Below are 18,371 nucleotides of genomic sequence, written 5' to 3'. Positions count from 1 at the left end.
TAAAAAAGCTGTCCCCAACCAGTATAGACCTTAAGCTCGACCCCTAAGCTCGACCCCAGTTATAATGAATTGGCATATACGTTTTACGAGGTTACGTTTATAATTACCACGATAAATCTTTCGAATAACCATGAACTGTCGTCAATAGAGACAGGGACCAACGGCTTCATTATTGAGTGCACTCTGATATGGCATCATCCCCATCATGTTGTTTCCTTGTTATCATGTCTAACTGTGGTCGACGTATTCAATGTCATGTTCGTTTGCACGAACTCATAAAAATGCCGACACAAAATTAGCTGCAGCATTCTTTTTTCAAGATGTTTAACATCGGCACGCAAGGTCTGTTCAGGGGGTAGATTTCCACCGCAGCAACGGCAGAGTTTACTATGGAGATGATTACAAACCCATCAACTGTTCCGACAACGCGAAGCCCCGCACCAGGTGTTTTGTTCATTTCGTGTAATTCGCATCCTCTGATTTTTCCGTTTGCCGGCTTCTGTCTTGAAGTCTTATCTCTTTCTTCTCTCAATATCTCCAGACATTATTATTGTTTCATCTAATTGGTTAACGTCTTAGGATACTGAACCCATGGCTTCTTGCAAAATTGGATGTCTTCGATTGTCCCCAGATGGTTTCTTGATAACAGAATATGAGAAACAAATCCCTTCGGATTGACATCTAATTCTGACTGTCTGATCTAAACTTTAGTACGAATAAGAACGGTTTACAATTCTTGAACGACTTAATTTTCCACCCTATGTTCTCAATTCTTCTGAAAGTCCGCATAATTAATTCTATCGATCAGACAAAAAATGGCGGTCCTATGGGAGTAGCAGTTATTGAATCAAGGTAATCGGAATGTGAATAAAAACAGTCTGCAATTTTAAGTGAACTTTGGAATTTAATTTGCTATCCTCGGATATCGATTTGTCTGTAATATCTTGCCGGTTTTGTAAGATCGGAATCGGGTGAAGATGTGGATAATTTTGTTGTCTGTCTCTCTGTCGAGAAAAAAAAGATATTGAAACACTTAGAAGATTGATTGATCACCGACATTAAATAAGCAGTAGGTTTACACCTAGAGCCACCGTGGTGTATAATGAAAACAAAATTGGCCCCGCGACAGAGCTTCCGGAACGCAGGTCCGCGAGCGAAGCTTTGCTTACTCACCGGCGAACCTTAAAACGTACAATCCATCCGCGCCAAATCCATCATCCCAGGCCAAGGCATCTCCACTGACATTTTGGCGGGAATATATTTTGTTCTCCCGCCAAAAACGCGTCCCGCGGTCTCGCTTCTCACTCTGGTCTGGCGAGTTAAAAGAGATCAAGAGGACTAGTGTGTTCATCGACACATGCGCACAGGCGACGTGTGTATATATAATGCAAGAAACCCGTGTGACTTTCCTACCTCCATCTCTCTCTTTCTTTGTTTCAATCACGCACGGGGTTTAAGTCCTTGCCCGGAGGTTGAGTGGCCGCTAGATCTTGTCGGGAATAATTCTCCGTGGTTTTTTCTTCTTCTATGTATCATGATGCGGGGCAGTGCTTAAACGCTAACCGCGTTCTAATCATCGACGCGCGGGCTGTACAGATTTCCCAGCAGACAGGAGGGAGCTACCACAATCGCACCGGTCGTATACGGCGTTGGGGGAATCAGATACGGCTTGACAAGGGGGCCGAATCGCAACTGTTGTCCCTCCGAGGAACTGGATACTAACTCGTGGGATCTCGGAATGACAGAAACAGGACTGTGATCCCCCCATCTGTACCTTCTTTACCAGGGTTCTCCTTGACGGCAGTAAATACGCTGAAAATTGGATTGGGAAGATTGGAGGGATGGCCCGGAGTACGTAGGCCTATAGTCCCTTCATGATTGTGTGCGTGTGCTTGGCATGTTTGGCTCGATTGACTTGTTGAAGACGTTGGATGGAATGCTATATACAGGAAGCCCTTTTTCATGAGATAGAGTCGGTGGAACTCCATACACACGTCAGTCAGGTAGGAATGTACCTCGATTTGTACTGATAACACATGACGTCTGTATATCATTCATGTGACTCTCGACACTAAGTGCCTACATTCGTTCTACTTTTAGCAAGGCATTCGGTGCTTAAAACCAATACATTTGAAAACCTTATAATATATTATAAAGTGCTGGGCTGACAGCTTGTCAATTTGAAACCATTTTTAATTCGGGATTTCGGGGTCCGAGCCACACGGCAAGGCACCAGGTTAAACACCTGTATGAAACATCTTTATATCACATCGCCTCGTTTCCACAAATACTACTCATGCTCAATCCAATTGAACTTTATCTATGTCGTGGGGACGTAACACCAATAAAATACAATTATTGAAAAGCACATAAAATTAATGACGTATATCCTAATGTAATGATGTGTATCAATAGTGATCTCTTTCGTTCGCACCACTCTTTTTTTGCGTGAAAGAAGGAATTGGAAACGACATTTCGGAGAATTTCATCCAACAACTCCGCACGTGCTTCCACGTATAACCTTTCGCACTAAAGGTAAAGGTACCATTAGGTACAGTGAAGTCACGTATAGCCAGTATACGAAAGTTGCGTGCGCGGTAACGGTTCATAGCAATGAGCACGTGCTCGGTCTTCGTCTACTGATAATGCTATTTACCAACGGGTATGCTGTTTTCATATCCACTGTGGAGAATGTGTTGATCTTTATGGCGAATTGTTACGAATATTTTTAAAGGCAGAAAATATATTGGTTTTGTGCGTGTGTGTTTTTTTTTCTTGTTTTCATTCAATAGGGGACGTTGAAAAATAGAGAACAACAGGGTTCACAATTCTGAAAGGTCCACAATTCACGATCTTGTTCAAAACATATAGGAGGTCTTCCTAAAAACTTAAAAGAGGGACAATAGGGGGTCCACGATTGAAGGTGTTTACACACTTTGTTCACAGATGGCTTTACGATATAGAGGACAGACACACAAAGGTTGAACAAAAGATCCTTTCAGTCCTCGAGTGTTGGGTCATTTGTTGAAAACGGTCCTCGTTCTTACGGTTATGTGCTTATGGGAGAGTGTTATATTACAGGGACAAAGGGAAACGCAAAGCATTGTCCTCGAGCGTATAGAAATTCACGACTGTATGTGTATGTGTTCGGTTCCTAATTTAATTATCTTCGCATGGTACGAATACTTTGTTGTACTTTTTATCTTTTTGCACATAACTGATAATTGATGTGCAAAAAAGTACGCTGTTTTCGAACTCCATTGTGTGCAATATTGTAATCGTTTGGAAGAAAAAAAAAATCACGGGGTGACAAAAAACAAAAAAATGTTTTGGTTTTGTTTGGTTCTTCAATGAAGCTATCTCCAAACTTTCAATGATCACTCGCAATTCGTCTTTCATTGGATGAAAACCACCATACAAAATTGTCACCATATAATGCCTGTCTGTTGGTTATTGTGTTTATAGTACTGTAGTGGTTAACTAAAATCCTATGATGGTAACTAAAATCCTATAAACGTAGCCAAACCATAGATCGTCTCACGGATACCGCCATATTTTTTGTCACGTGGTAATCTCAGGCTGCAGTTCATTGAAAAGATGTCCCGTCATGCTCAGGATACAATGGCATGATGGGACGTATTTTCAATGAAGTTTCCCCGAGATTAAAGATGATATACAACATTTGCTTTTGCAGTAATTTTCAGAAATGGATGGATTTGGGGTTAAGTTTGTAATAGCAAATATTGTTACACTGACCTGTTTAAATGTTGTGTTCATAGATGCTTGATAAACCAAGGGCAAAAATGCTGTTCTTGTAGTCTGGTTCCCTGACCTACTTCAGACGAAACGGAGCAATTTATAGACGTCGGGGAATTATCAGGTCAGGGAACGAGACTAGCTGGCTCGCAACCGTCCATCGCGGATGTGTAACCGCTTGCAAGCAAAATGTGTGGACTAGCTAAATTTGGTAAATTGGTGGCAGTATTTGAAGAAAAAAAATCCCTTTTTTTCAAACGATGGTCTGCCGACCATCGTTAGAAATTGATACAAAAAATCCACTTTTCTTGAAAATGACAGCACACCAGGTGCCATGATTTCACAGGATGCTTGACACTATTACTGACTTACAGTCAAGTAAGGCATTTTGTAATAATTGGGTAGTTTTGTTTTTGATGTTTGCAAATGTTGTATATTACCTTTAACTTCACGTGAAAATATTTCCTGTCATGCTCAGTTTGCGAAAGCATCACGGGACGAATTTTCTGCGAAATGCCCCCCTGAGCCTTACCGCGTTACCACAAAAGATGGCGGTATCCAGGTAACGCTGGCAGAGCCAACATTAATCCAAAATTAACTCATCCATGGCGAGCTTACATTGCTCATGCCTGACTACACGGTTGACATTCGGAGTCAATATTCCTGTCATATTTGTTCGTTAATTATTAAAGAGCTAATTCGGGAGTTTTTGTTGAATCTGTAGTTCACCCATCAAAAATGCATGAGCAGCCGCGCTCAGCCCGCAATGCGAGATCGTCAGCCTGACGCGGGCTTGACAGCGAATTACGATGACATTAAGGGCGAAAAGTAGCGCATTATTGCATTATTTAATCAAATTTCTGGCATTTTCAAATTTAGATCTGAATAAAAATTTCAAAACTTAAAAAATAGGTATAAGCCAACCATTGGCCTATACAGTCAAACACTTACACATCTTTTAATGGTGTCCTGGCCTACATCTTTTTATGGTGCCCTGGCCTACACCGCGTTATTTCGAAGTTTTTTTTTTTTTGTTAGGCAAATTAGGACCAAGTTATGGGGACTTTCTGTTGTCCCCACAGCATTTTCGGTCCCCGCAAATACCTCGTACAGACGAGTGTATGTCCCCACAACTACGGAACAAGAGTGTGGGTTCATGTTACTGTGTTTTACATAACATACTCTACATGTTGAAAGTACCATCATGTTTCGACTTCATTTAATCGATACGTAGAAAAATAGAAAGAAATATTAGTTTTTAGACGATACATAGTTGCAATGCATGTGTTATGGCTTTGATGCATTAACTGCACCAACATTAACAACAGCTTATATACTCATAACATATTCTTGTGGTATTTACGTCGATTTTATAGACAATAGAATGTCGTGTCTGGCCACATGAATTTGAAATTTTCGAATGTTCACGATTTCTGTCAAAAAAGGTAATGTGTACTGACAAGATGGCGCCTTCAATACAACGGTGCTATTATTCACAACAGGAGCATGGATCTAGGTCAGTGACCCAAAGCATTTTGGCGGGAACTCAGCTTTCCCGCCACATGGAGTCGAGCTACCCTTAATAACCGGACGCTGTCGTGCATATGCTACCCACCCTATACTTTATGTGTTCTAGCTACCACCGAGTGTTAAGTTACCATCCAGATTTTGTTGATAGCATTTCCTCGATTTTTGAGAGGATGCGAATCGATACCAGTCTCTTCTCAGGCGGGTCTTGTGGCTCCTATACTTTCCAGGATTTGAACAAAGAGACGAAGGTAAAACCTGACTCCATGGACAGCATTTCACTAATAGTATCCTGGCCCGGAACAGTCTGTCTACCTAAAGTTAAAGGCGTGTGGGTTGAATGCCTATTGAATTATATGGCGGGTCACCTGTCTGGTACCTAGACGACAGATGACCACTGTATGTAGTGCATGTCGATTATGCCTGCTGAATGGTAGATTGAAAGTGGGCAGGGCATTATAAGTAGAGGGTAACAGCTAGTAATTTAGAATTGGCATACAACAACACTATTATTTTTTCACATCTCTTCCATTTTTAAGTCCATTTTCATGGGTTCCAGTATAATTTTCTTTGTGGTCACTTTTTATGCATTACTTTTGCTGTTTGCCCGTTAGTTGATGCTGTCAACACTGTAGAGTTATTTGAATCATTCAGGGTATCTTTATTGGAAAATCCTTATCCTTCTTATTACTATCGGCCTAACCAAATCACATAATGTTTTGAACACAGAAAATATCTGCTGAATACAAACTGTTTACTCGATGTATATTCATTGTTATTGGTTATTAGCTAAAGTGCTGAGCATTTAATATGACTTAGCCGTGAGCTTTTGCTTACCACCTAAATTTGCTGAGCAGTTATTTTCTGCGTATCATATCCATGGCATTTAGCCGTGAATGTGAATGAAATTACACGAATTTTACAAGATCAAAATCACCGTAAGAAAACGCTGTTTAGTTTATAAATAGTGCCTAGATTTTGTAATTACAAATGCGGTAAACCAGGACTGCTGGTTATAATATAATATTCCACTGAGACCAGCTCGACAATGGCACGCGCTTCGACGAGTTAATTCACATTTCTATACTTGATTACTTCTTCGCGACTTCTGGAAAGATTTTTTTTATGTTCCTCAAAAAAAAAAGGGAAAAAAGGTTGTGCCTAATGGGTATTTTTTGTTCTCGACGCTAACGCGCCGTACGTCGCTGACGCCGATAAGTACTGCCGTGGGGACTCCGTGGCGCTTTTTGCAACGTACAAAATGACTTTACGTGTTTACGATGAATTTCATCGGGTGATGTTACACCTTGGTTCACTTGATACTTGATATCTCATTTCTGGATGTTGCTGTTCTTGTAAGACCGCAGTCATCATGGGATTAAGTGTAATTGTAGAGCTTTGTGCAGTCACGGAGCCTACGGAGGCCATATTGGTCTAGTTCCACAAAGGCAAAAGCAGTTTCCACATCGCTGTTCAATGAAAGGAGATCGGTACCAGCCTGGACTTTTGCTTTACAGAACCACCTCGTCACCAGGGCTTACTGTATTTTCAACCTCGTTTCCGATAGATGGGAACTTGCTTCCTGTATCCTGATTCGATGGCGCAATTAGCAGGTAATGGATTTATATCGTGTACTTGGTGTTATTATTTCAACGTGTATTAGGCCTACGTGTTTTGACGTTCATCGTAATTATGACGTCAAGACCTCAAAAAGAATACTTTGCTTTCCAATATGCTCATATTAATATGAAATGTGCATATGGGCTAAATAAGATTGTAACATTTTAACTTTGAAAAAACTGGTGTCTTCGTAACTCACTCCGCGACGAATTGATTCTGTTTTTGCCCCAGACTTACAAAAACAAACGCTGATGTAAAGCACGGGCAGGCACCAGACTATTCCTCATTTGCATACGTATTCAACAATTTTGGGATATGCAAAATGATCCAATACCAGGGTGGGGTAGCAGGTAGTGGTGGGAGCGTACTGCTCGACACCCTGGGAACGAGGTTGTTACAGAACTAATTCAATGACACGCAGCCAAAAGTGTTTGCTGACCCCGATTATGAACGAAGAGCCTCCACAGAGCGCCCTCACTGTGGGCAGGGTTTGTTGTTTAAATTCAGTGACAATTAAAGTACAAAGCGTCTGCTAATTCTGTCAGAATTTTTTTTTTCTTTATTTTTTAACGGGACATTACTACAAATACGCCGACATCACATTAACCGTAACGAAAAGTGCGCTGTACCTAATTTAGAGCATACACTATGCAGGTGAATCAATGATGTTACATACAGCCACTTAAGCATTTTAATGCCATGCAAATTCCGCTCCGTCGATTGCAATTAGCGAAGTCGGCAATCAGTCTAAGGCGTTGTCATGACTCGCTAATGTTTTCATTAGACACGCCTGGAAATCATCCACGAATCTTTGGTCTAAATTCATGAAAGCGATCGCAGCATTTCGTGGACCACCGCCCGCGCATTCCTCTCGCTTCATAATCCAAGCGGTTTCCCCGTGCGACCGTACTATTTTTTTCCCATTACATTACCGGCACATTGCACATTTTCTACCCCCCCCTCCCCCTCCCCCCCCTCCCCCCCCCCCCCCCCCCCCCCCCTCCCCACCAACCACTGTTCAGACGACATAAACAATAATCATTTCTTCCTGGTTGCATATACTGGAGTATCCTAGCACTATACAACACCCGTGATTTTTTATTTTTATGATGTATTGTCTTGTGGCCCCTGGGGGAGAATATGCACTCCTTCAGGCCGAAGCAGAGCGCGCTCGATCGGACAGCGCGAATCAGAAAGTACGCGCACGTACCCACTCGTTCCGCTTCACCTGTAATATCAGTTGCGTTTTTCCCCTGACATTGTTGGCATACATTATAACGTGCATCAAATGTCTGGAAACAGATTCGGATGAATGTTTGAATGGTGCAATATGACGCCTAAGACCTGCGTGAACTAGGCCGGAATAATCCTTCTGAATGGTAGTGATATGGTACGTTTGGAACATTATGTCTGTGTGGATGCATGTGGATTATGTTACAGTATAGCGAACATGGAGTATTGTGTATTTAATTGATAAAAGTGCCGTGTTAAAGGAATGCTGAACCACATATTGTGACCAGGGGTGTGAAATCTCAGCTTTAAAGCTGATTTCAGCTTTTTTTTGTTTTGGATTTCAGCTTTTTTTCAGCTTTTCCCTCACTTGCTGTGTACAAAAGTATAGGAGATTTCCAGAATTCAGCTTTTTTACACCTTTTTAAGCTGTTTTCAGCTTTTTTTGTCATTGGTCACTCACACCCCTGTGTGACGGACTAAGAATGCTTAAATTGAAAATGAAAAAAAAGTTACATTCAAAACATTCAATAACATGAGTCAATGGGCAATTAACGTTAAAAAATGAATGTTGAATGTGGACTTTGTTTTAAAAGAAGTCATAGCCAAACTTTATTTTATTATTGTTTTGAATAACGTTTAGTTATTATTAGATATGTTTATTCAGGTATATATTAACAAATATATTTGTTTTGACATTTAACACCTCTTTCCAAGGGTATAATTGTCTTCATTTCAAACTCTATCTTCAATAATGAATCATAGGAAGGTATATCTGGTCTGTCCATACTCTGGTTTACATGTTTGAGAACGAGGTTGGATATCAGATTGTTTTGTCTTCGTGAACGAATATCTCGAACGTGGTTGTTTTAAGAACATTTGGCACGTTGCTTTGATCCCCGAAAGCATGTCTCGTGCTGCGATTCGCGCGTTATTTTTAATAGGTTAAGGGTGCCGTCCGGTGTAGGTTTTCTTACACCTGACGCTTGAGGGCTCCTCTCAACCTCAGCCAGTGTGGCCGAACGGGAATCTCAACACCTACTCGGCCAGGTCGGTGTTCAAGTTAAAGGGGTGACTGGTACACTTTCATTCATCATGACTGGGTACATAATGTCACCACTAGTTCTCGCAAAATGGAGACACCTTTTGCCAAAAACGGTTGTACCTTTAATAGGGAGATCAGGTAGATTAAGGAGACATTTGAATGTCTCCTTAATGTTTCAAGTCCTATTTCTATAGGGTTAACTTTCATGTCGCAAATAGCCTAAATCGATTACTCATGATGTAAAACCCACATTTACAAAGTCTGGTGACGGTAGGTTAAGTGTAGGTTAGGGTTAATTAAGTGTAATTAAAGTTCGGATTTTTCGGTGCACAAGTCTGTGGGATTGTCTGTCAAAGGTACCGTTCCCATAATTAATAATCATTTTGTATACCTCTTCGTTATTTTTAGAGTAGCCCTAATTGATTTTAATAATTTGAAGTGTAATAATTACCCTGGATAGGACATTTGGGAGACATCCTCATCGACATCCTTTCTCATCGAATTTCGGTATGTTTACTAAACCACGAGCAACAAATATAATCTAATTGCGACAGTAAAATTGTGCCTCTAAAGGGGGGCTGTGACATTAGGGAGACATGAAAATGTCTCCTAATGACCGATGTCTCCCATGGTGCGAAGAAATTACGATAACGTGTCTCCTTAATGGTACCATTACACGAATAATATTAATGACTTTTAATTATAAATGTAACCAGATTCTTTTCCCCAATACTTCCTGTCTGTTCTAATTGCTCTGTGAATGCGCTTTTTTTCCGTGGGTGTATACGACAACTCAAAGAGATACCTGCTTTTCGGCTTAAGGAGATCCAATCAGTAAACGATGTTTTGCTGCATTTCATTGGGGACCCAGTGTCTATTTGTGCAGCTGTCCGAGCCAGGAATATCTCTCTACAGTATACTGCTATCATGCGGGGATGAAGATCCGTCAGAATGAAAGCATGCTGATCATTTATGTTTTGCTCATGTTTTGAGCGTTGATGGAGGACACCGAGTGGTCGCAATATATAGCCACGTGTTTAAACCATTTCAAAATTTGTTGAGGAATGATTATACATCCGTGTTTACACGTGAATATCATTGCATATAGTTCAGGGGACTTCTGCAACTTTCTATTAATTTGTACAAATCGTTAATCAAACCGAGTGACATTATTCCTGGTACTCCTAACCCTGGTTTGTTCAGGTGATCCCGACGGTACACGGCGAAGGCGTTCTTGGTAATCAAAATGTATGCGCAAGCATTATGCTCTGTTGACTCGAGTAATGAAGTATTTACACAAGTTGGGTGGCATATCTGGGGATCCTTAGTTACGGGATGAATGGTAAAGGCCGTAACGGGCAACTGGGAACGAAAAAAGTGTCTGTAGTCTCCATGATAAAGAAATGTCAACGTGTGTGCTAACAAGAAGTCAAATTGTGAATATACTTAACGGCATTGTATGAGACCTAAATCTAAAAGTGACGAGGGATAAAATTGCACTGCCTAGTCAAACACAAATAATAGCTGTGAGGAAAAAAAATAAGGACCGAAAAAACTCATATCTCGATCCAATCTGTCAGTCAAGTAATCTTAAATTGCCTGCAGTCCCGAAGCTCAGGCCTCCCTCCCCCGCGACTCTTTTGAATGAAACCTCTTCATCGTCATCATCAGCGAACGAGCGAACCCCGCATTCAAATATTGGCCCAGCTTTTTTTTCCTTCTTCAAAAAGGGATGACCAAATACTTGTGAGTGTTCGCGTCAAACTGCGATTCCCTTCATTGTAAAACCCACACTCGTCGGAGCATTGTCAATATACGCGCCGACCAATATACCGACCAAAGAAAAAGTTTAATAGGATGACTTCGAAACGTGCAAAGACTCTTACGCTACCCCCTCAACCGCCATTGTCGGCCCGTACACCGGAACGGTGTACTTTGGGTCTTGGGTAAATATACAGCGCGGGGACCGGCAGGACTGCAGATGATGTACCCATAAAGCGGAATGTTTTGTCTGATGTGGACAGGGTATAATAGTCATGGACTCTGCCTGTCGAGAGAGTCTGTGGTAATATAGTCACAGCGTGCTTGGATTCCCGGATCATGCGAGGCGAGCCTATTGGCAAAGGGCTAGGGGTGAACTCTTCCTTGGCGAGCCAACTTGGATGCCACGACTATTATACAAGGATGGCGATGATCGGTTAAAATATTTTCCCTCGGATCTTGAGATATTGGAGTCGACATCGTCGTGACCTTATGTGTGTAATGATATGCCTCCCGCTGCCTCTGATTTTGAGTCTGGAAAAAAAGAGAGTTAAATCTGGCATCTTTCTGACTTCAGCCCGCTCCAGGACCCCTCTTTGACTTACTCGAGCACTGACGTTTTGAACCTCACTCCATTTAGTGACAAGGAAACGCAACGGCAAAGTAAGTGTTTCGGCTTATGGACGATTCTGAGATTGATGGTTACAATCGGACACCAATTCGTATAGTTTTAAGCCCTGTTATTGCAACCAGTTCATTGAGCTTTCAGGTGTTTGATATGAAGGGGGGGGGGGGGGGTTGAGTGAAGGTGTGCTAAAAAGGCACGCCTTGCTAGGGGGTCCAGGGGCTCCCCCCCCCCGGAAAATTTTGAAATCTACGACGCTTTCTCCTGCATTCTAAGGCAATTTTAATATAAATTTAAGATTTTTAGTATTCCATTTAGTATTTTTGCTCCATTTTACCAGTATCATAACTTTAGTCAGCGGCTAAACGGGAGGGGGGGGGAGGGCAACCCCCCCCCCCCCAGATTCGCTACTGTAAACGGTCAATAAATTTGAGTATATGTTTTCGGTCTCTGTCAATGAAGATTTTATCCGTTCTATTTTTTCATGTAATTTAGATGCGGAGCTTGTGAACTTTCGTTTTTTTTATGTCGACATTTAAACAACAAACATAAATCCATTTGTGTTGTCCACGGCTATTTTATGAAACTCCGTCAAAACCTTTCGGTTCTGGTATTGGCCACGAGTAACTGTCATTGGCAACGTGCGTATATTGCTTTTACACTACTAGCCGGCCAACCCCAATTCAAAAATTAATTGCATGATCATAATAGCATTTTTTGGTTACAAATTCATCCCATGCACTTGTGGTAGTTGAATTCCGGATGAATAAACGCCGCTTGACATACTTGTGTCCCGAAATGATTGAGAGCCATACATCACGATATTCATAATCTGAACGTCAACTTCTCCGTTCAGTTCAACTCGATGAATCAGCCTCTCCATGTGCCCATGTTGTTGCGAGACCCTCAATATTGACTCGGGTATGAGTTCCTTCCCAACTCGCCGCGTGCTTGACTTGTCATTTCGATTAAAATTCATCGCGCACCGACAATCAGTTTCTCCCGTCAGTGAGAAGGGAAGGGTTTTGACAAGTTGTACTGGATGTCCCTGTGGAGCCCAATAACGGGCAATAATACGTATTATCTCGGGTATGTACAGCGGCCCGTTCTGGTCGAGGAGAGGACTCGGATGCGGTTCCCTATCCAACACGGTCGTATTTTGGCTTCCCGCGCCTTCCTGGTTGAAAAAAAAATCGATGTTTTTTGCGCAGGAGAAATGGGAGGAAATATCCGGTGTTGTCCTCAAATGCCAAAGCTGTCAGCCCCTTGGTACTTGGCCATGTCGGATCTCAGATTATAGAGTGTTTTTTTTTTGAAGTCTTGTTGTCACAACGATCCCTGGGAGTTGTTTTCATACCAGGACAGAGGAACGTTAAAAATTGACAGAGGACGAGTTGGAGTACTTTTTGAGGGGTTCTTTTCCTGACAAGTGCCGCCCGGAGATTAAAACGGCAACAGAAATTGCAAAAGCCGCCCTCTGAGTCCCCCCCCCCCTTGATCATGCCCTTCCTTTCATTTTTATTAAAAAGCTCAAAATTGGAAGTTGTACAAAGTGTTGTTGCAATCCTCGTTCGTACGCGTGCACTTTTTTCCTACAAATACACTAGAACTCCGTGAAAGCTATACTCGACTAGGACACGAAGGCTGTGGAACCCACACTATAGCCTGTTTTCCAAAGTTCAAACACATATGAATTTCAAAGTAACCTTTTATAATATTTCTTGTCCCACTATTCTTTTGTCAGCATATATTTCCACTTGTACTCCAAGTTTACATCGCCAAAAGAATTATAGCTGTCGAAGTAACTTTTACACTGTGTTCCTCATCACTGGTTTAGGGAATCTAAGCACTGTAGCAATTTTTGATGGTTAACCTTCCTATTAAACCTTTTACAGAAGGAGTCTCACAATAGCGTCGTTATTTTATGAAAATTGAACAGACAGTGCTGTGCGAGGGACAAAAGCACAAGCTTGCTCGGTGGAACTCGAACCCCCGACCTCTTGCTTTTAAAACTCATACAGACATCTGAACTACTCGACCACTGAGCTGGCCTGGGTCCATCATACCCCCTAGCCTCTGCTGAAGTGACCCCGGTTCGATTCGCGCCTGCTTTTCTAATATTCCTTACTTGATTGGCTTGTTTTTTTAGCCGAGTAAAAAGTTGAGATTTCCTCGAACGCTTTACAACGGACATTAATTTCCTTCACTGTCTTCTCTCGAACGGGATTATTGGCTGCATTGTTGTAATGTACACGGACGAAATACATGATTAAAGGGGCAATCCTTGAAAATGCACCTTTGTGTCCCATTTAACCTTATTTTTCAAGTTTCGTTTTGCCATTTTCAAAGGTATTTCGGTGCCTTTTTTTGTTTTTAAGCTAATGCAAATTTCCATATTCATGAGCAAATGTGTGATGTCATTTCGGGCAGAAACCTCAATGTTGCAGAGTATTTCAACACAAAAATTTGCCAGAATTTTGGATATGTTTTTGTTGTGCACATTTTCGTTCTCTTGTGATTCGTTGTGGTGTCAGTACAAGTAAGCCAATCAGCAAACGTTTCTCACAATTCTTTTCATTTAACACATTTTTAGGTTCACAATTTGCACAGAAAACCACTAAACTGAACAGTGTCTTACTGAAACGATATCACAGCAACAGCGCCCTCAGTTGTCCAATAAAACGTGAACATTTTAAATGTTTAAAGGAGTGCGCTTTCCAATAAAATTAACCAAAAAGGGATGTCAAATAGTTTCCATACACTAAAAGGAGTAGAAAGGTGTACGAAATATGTTCCCAAGTAAGAATAATGTCATGGGCCCTTTAAATGATCAAAATTATGGCTTGAAATTGAAGTAATATTGCATTATCGCGGCAACATGATGCCAAACCAAGGAGAGCTTTATCGATGCACGTTCTCGGGAAAAAAAAATCTTATGCCAACCTAACTGTTAATAATTGGCCATTCGTCCTTGCAACTAACTTGCCCCGCGTATAACGGGTCGATGGGTGACCAAAAAAAAGAGCAATTGTATGCCGAAAAAAAGTAGACTGGAACAACAACAAACAGTCCTTGTGATTTTTACAAAATGATTTGCTCAGAATGTCAAAGACGAACACGCACCGAAGGCCTGTTCTTCTGAAACCACTTTTGACATGTTGACACAACTCAGCCATGCCTGATAAATACAAATACATCACATAGTGATAGTGAATAACATAGTGATAAAAAAATATCAATAACACGGTGATAGTCAATAACATAATGTAGTCACCAACATGATTCGGTTGACTACAGTACACATTGTGTGTCTTTCCATTGGCCGGTTGTTTATAATGACATGCAGTCACTCATATGTTTAAAGTAACCGTGCCTCCGTGTTAGTGGCAATATTGAATTTATCGAATCGATTCCGAGTTCTACTTGCCCTTTGACCCTGTTCAAACGTCCCTTCGAGACTCCGAACGAATTAACTTATTTCGAAGATTTGTATTGAGTTCGACGTCTGAAACAGTTACGGAGCATTATTGACGAATACAATTTTTGTTTTACTATAGCATTACGTTGTTTTACGGAACAAAATGGCGTAGGGAAATAAATTTGATATTTAATTGTAAAAAATAAATATATGTTGACTGTTGTGGACATCTCTAGATCATCTATTTCAGACTTGTCAAGGAATAGTACATTAAAGCATTAAGTTTGCCTGTCTGAAAAGAAACTCTGTTTAGCACGAAATGTGTTTATGTATAGCTCTTAAAGTGTGCGGCAATCTTCATATTTGGAGACTTAGCAAAACGTATTTATTTCGGGTAGAGACTAAGCAAAACGTATTTATTTCGGGTAGAAAATATTCTCATTGAATTGTTGGAATGGTATGTTGATTTCCATATTATTATTGAAGCCACTTATGATGCACCTATGTATACCTTTGTGGTAGATGACCACCTATGGTGGTCACAGCAGGCAAAATCTCATTCATGTTTTTGTTTCCAATCGATGGCTGCTATTGCAGAGGAAATCGAAAGGGTCTGAAGATGATGACGATAGCAACTCGTCCTTCGCCTCTTGTCATTGTGTGAAGAAATCTCGTCATTGTGTGGTGAGGGCATTTGTCCCCCAGGGGAGTCAAGGAACAATCGTCAACGAAGGGGAGGGACGCGCGTGTCACGTCCTTGGGCAGAAACCTCCCGCGGGGCTCCAGACAGAAATAATCTTCCGCAGTCAATGCCCTCGGAACATCGCATGCTCATCAATGTTTTGCCTCCGGCTTGACCTTTTGGTTCTCAACCGCATCAACTCACGCTGCGAATAGAAAGATCAAAAGTGGAGATATAGCCGATTGTTCAACCAACCTTCTCTCTCTCTCTGTGACATTGGTTTCAATCCTCATCTTCTGTGCGCATTTTCATCATTTATCTGTTCATCCTTCCTCATCTCAAATCTGTCGTCATGGTTCAGTCCTTCGGTTTTTTGGTCTCAACACATGATGTGGTCCACATCAACTCATACTGCAAACAGAAAGATCATAACTGGAGATATGACCGATTCTCTCAAGCAAAGTTCTCTCTCTCTCTATGTAACATTGGTTACAATCCTCATCTTCTGAGCGCATCCTTTCTCATCCCAACTCTGTCGTCATGGTCCAGTGCTTAGATGTTTGTTCGCCTTTACTCATTTTTAGAAACGTCTGTTTGTACTGTACTCTTCGTAATCCGTGTGTTGACTAGGCTTCGCTTACTTGAACAGCTCATTATCAATTTTTAGTCACAATACTCATCTGAGATCTCTTGCACCCCCACATATGAACCCGACTGGTCCGAAATACCCAAGAAAAGTGATAAGGGGACACAGGTGTATGTAAATGAAAATATATCAATGAACATGTTAAGGTTTTTAAAACTAAATGCTGAGCAGAAATGCTGAGCATGGTATTATGCCAGTATTATGCCATAGTGCTGTGGCCTCGTGGTTAAGGGCATTGGATTCGTGGTCTGCGGGTAAAGCTGCAGGTTGTGGGTTCGAGTCCAGCCTGGGGTTTATGGTGCGTGTGCCCTTGGGCAAGGCACTTTGTCACTCATTGCTTCTCTCCACTTAGGAGTAAATGGGTACCTATGAGGTCAGAGATGGTTATTGTGATCGAATTAGCGTCCTTGCCCCTTACAGGCTGCATCGAGCTGTATACTCCCAAGGGAGCTGAGATGGTATTTGGAATGATTATTTGGCCCAATGATTAGGGGTAATAATAATGTAAAGCGCTTTGATCATAGTTAAAAGTGCTATAACCTGTTATTATTATTACGGAACGGTTTTCCATTGTCGGAATTCCCTCTAGATTATGCACTTAATCTTCAGTAATTCACTGTCGCAGTTTGAAGTTTCCCTTGACTCTTTTCCAAGCACAAAGCAGCGCAGTAACATGAGAACTTATGTCAGCGAGAGTGGCTTTTCAATTTCTGCCGTTACCGCCACCCTCAATACTTTTAAGATATTGTTGAAAGCCATGAAACGAAAACACGTCTGTGATACAGTTGAGATATCTATTGCATTTGGCCCTTAAAAATTATGTTATATATACGCATACGCAAACAAGCAACAAGTATTTCACATTCATTTTGGTTTAAATACAGGGTGATTCAGAATGATCTGGACCCAAGTTCACCATTTGTTTGTGGCAAAAGAGTGCATTGAGAAACAAACTGAGTGTTTCATATGAATGGTTATTACCCTGTCTTCCACAGGAATTTAGAATTTTTGAAATTAGTGGCTGCGGTGAGGAGTTATGCCATTTTTATTGAAGTGGCTCATTTTCCAGTCTGCACACGGAATTGGTTTGGCCTTTTTTAAATGTGTCAATAACTTCAAGTCACTGACTTGTTATTGCACTGCTTCACATCGGTACTCGATTTCAATAAATTGGAACCATGGAACCGTGGTCAGAGTGTTTTAAGCGTCTGTTCTTTGCTAGCACTTTTCTTCAAAATGGTTCAATGGATATGCATGAAACTTTCACCAAATATGTCCCAAATACCAGCCTATAACATATCTCATTTGCACTTGTTTTGATAACTGCTACATGGGTCCGGATCATTATGACTCACCCTGTACAGGATACGAAATTATGACTGTGCGGCCCAATGCTTGCCTTTGATCGGCGCTTGTATGAAGTGTATATACCTTTGTGTTCACCGCTAGCTATTTTATCCCGTTTACAAGTTAACGTTTACGTGAGAATATTGACAAGCAATTGTCATCACATTGTTCACGGTGAGTGACCAGCCTTTTCTGACTCGCTGTCGTACGGGGAGCTAGTATCACCTCATAACCCAAAATCAAACCCGGATTTTCGGAGGTTAGTAACTTCAGTGCATAGAGCATGCTGTAGTCAGTTCGTTGCCAGGAATTTTGTGTCGTTTTCTGACATGCGTGCGTGGGAAGGGAGGATAGATTAGTGTAGCAGTTGACCGTCGCGTGGGTGGTGAGTGTCGGATTTCCGTCGATCTTCTTTCTCTAATAAAAGAAACGATTTATCAAAAGAAATGAAAAACATGTTTATTGTTCTCGATATCCAGGGAATACCCTTCCATGTTATTACATGTGTGTATGTTCAAAATCATGGATTTATTTAACATATATTTTTTTGTGGAGGGGAGAGGGTGTTTTTGTCTGTGGGGAAATCATGAGTTGTGAGTCCAGAGTGAACTGCCCGGTACCAACAAAAAACATAGCCCGAGCACATGAATGATGCCCTGGGAAAGTTTAAAATCATTTTTTTCTTCTTTTTCATTTGCCTCCAAAGACAGTTAA

The 18,371-nt window shown here is 41.3% G+C and overlaps 1 protein-coding gene across 2 annotated transcripts in view; it reads left to right on the top strand.

Moving 5' to 3' along the window:
* Window positions 1-11,152: 11,152 nt before the first annotated feature.
* LOC119720515 (D(1) dopamine receptor-like) overlaps window positions 11,153-18,371 on the top strand; it is a 42,161-nt gene continuing 34,942 nt past the window's right edge. Inside the window, exon 1 of one of the 2 annotated variants that reach the window (XM_038190206.1) lies at window positions 11,153-11,602. The gene's annotated coding sequence lies outside the window, so the exon portion shown is untranslated. Of the gene's footprint in view, window positions 11,603-17,909; window positions 18,043-18,371 lie in introns of those variants that run through there. The other variant, XM_038190208.1, reaches the window with a different exon arrangement.

Source organism: Patiria miniata, unplaced genomic scaffold, assembly GCF_015706575.1.
Source record: "Patiria miniata isolate m_02_andy unplaced genomic scaffold, ASM1570657v1 HiC_scaffold_9, whole genome shotgun sequence".
Classification (NCBI taxonomy): domain Eukaryota; kingdom Metazoa; phylum Echinodermata; class Asteroidea; order Valvatida; family Asterinidae; genus Patiria; species Patiria miniata.
Note: the sequence above shows the minus strand (reverse complement) of the source record. Positions and strands in the feature narration are given on the sequence as shown.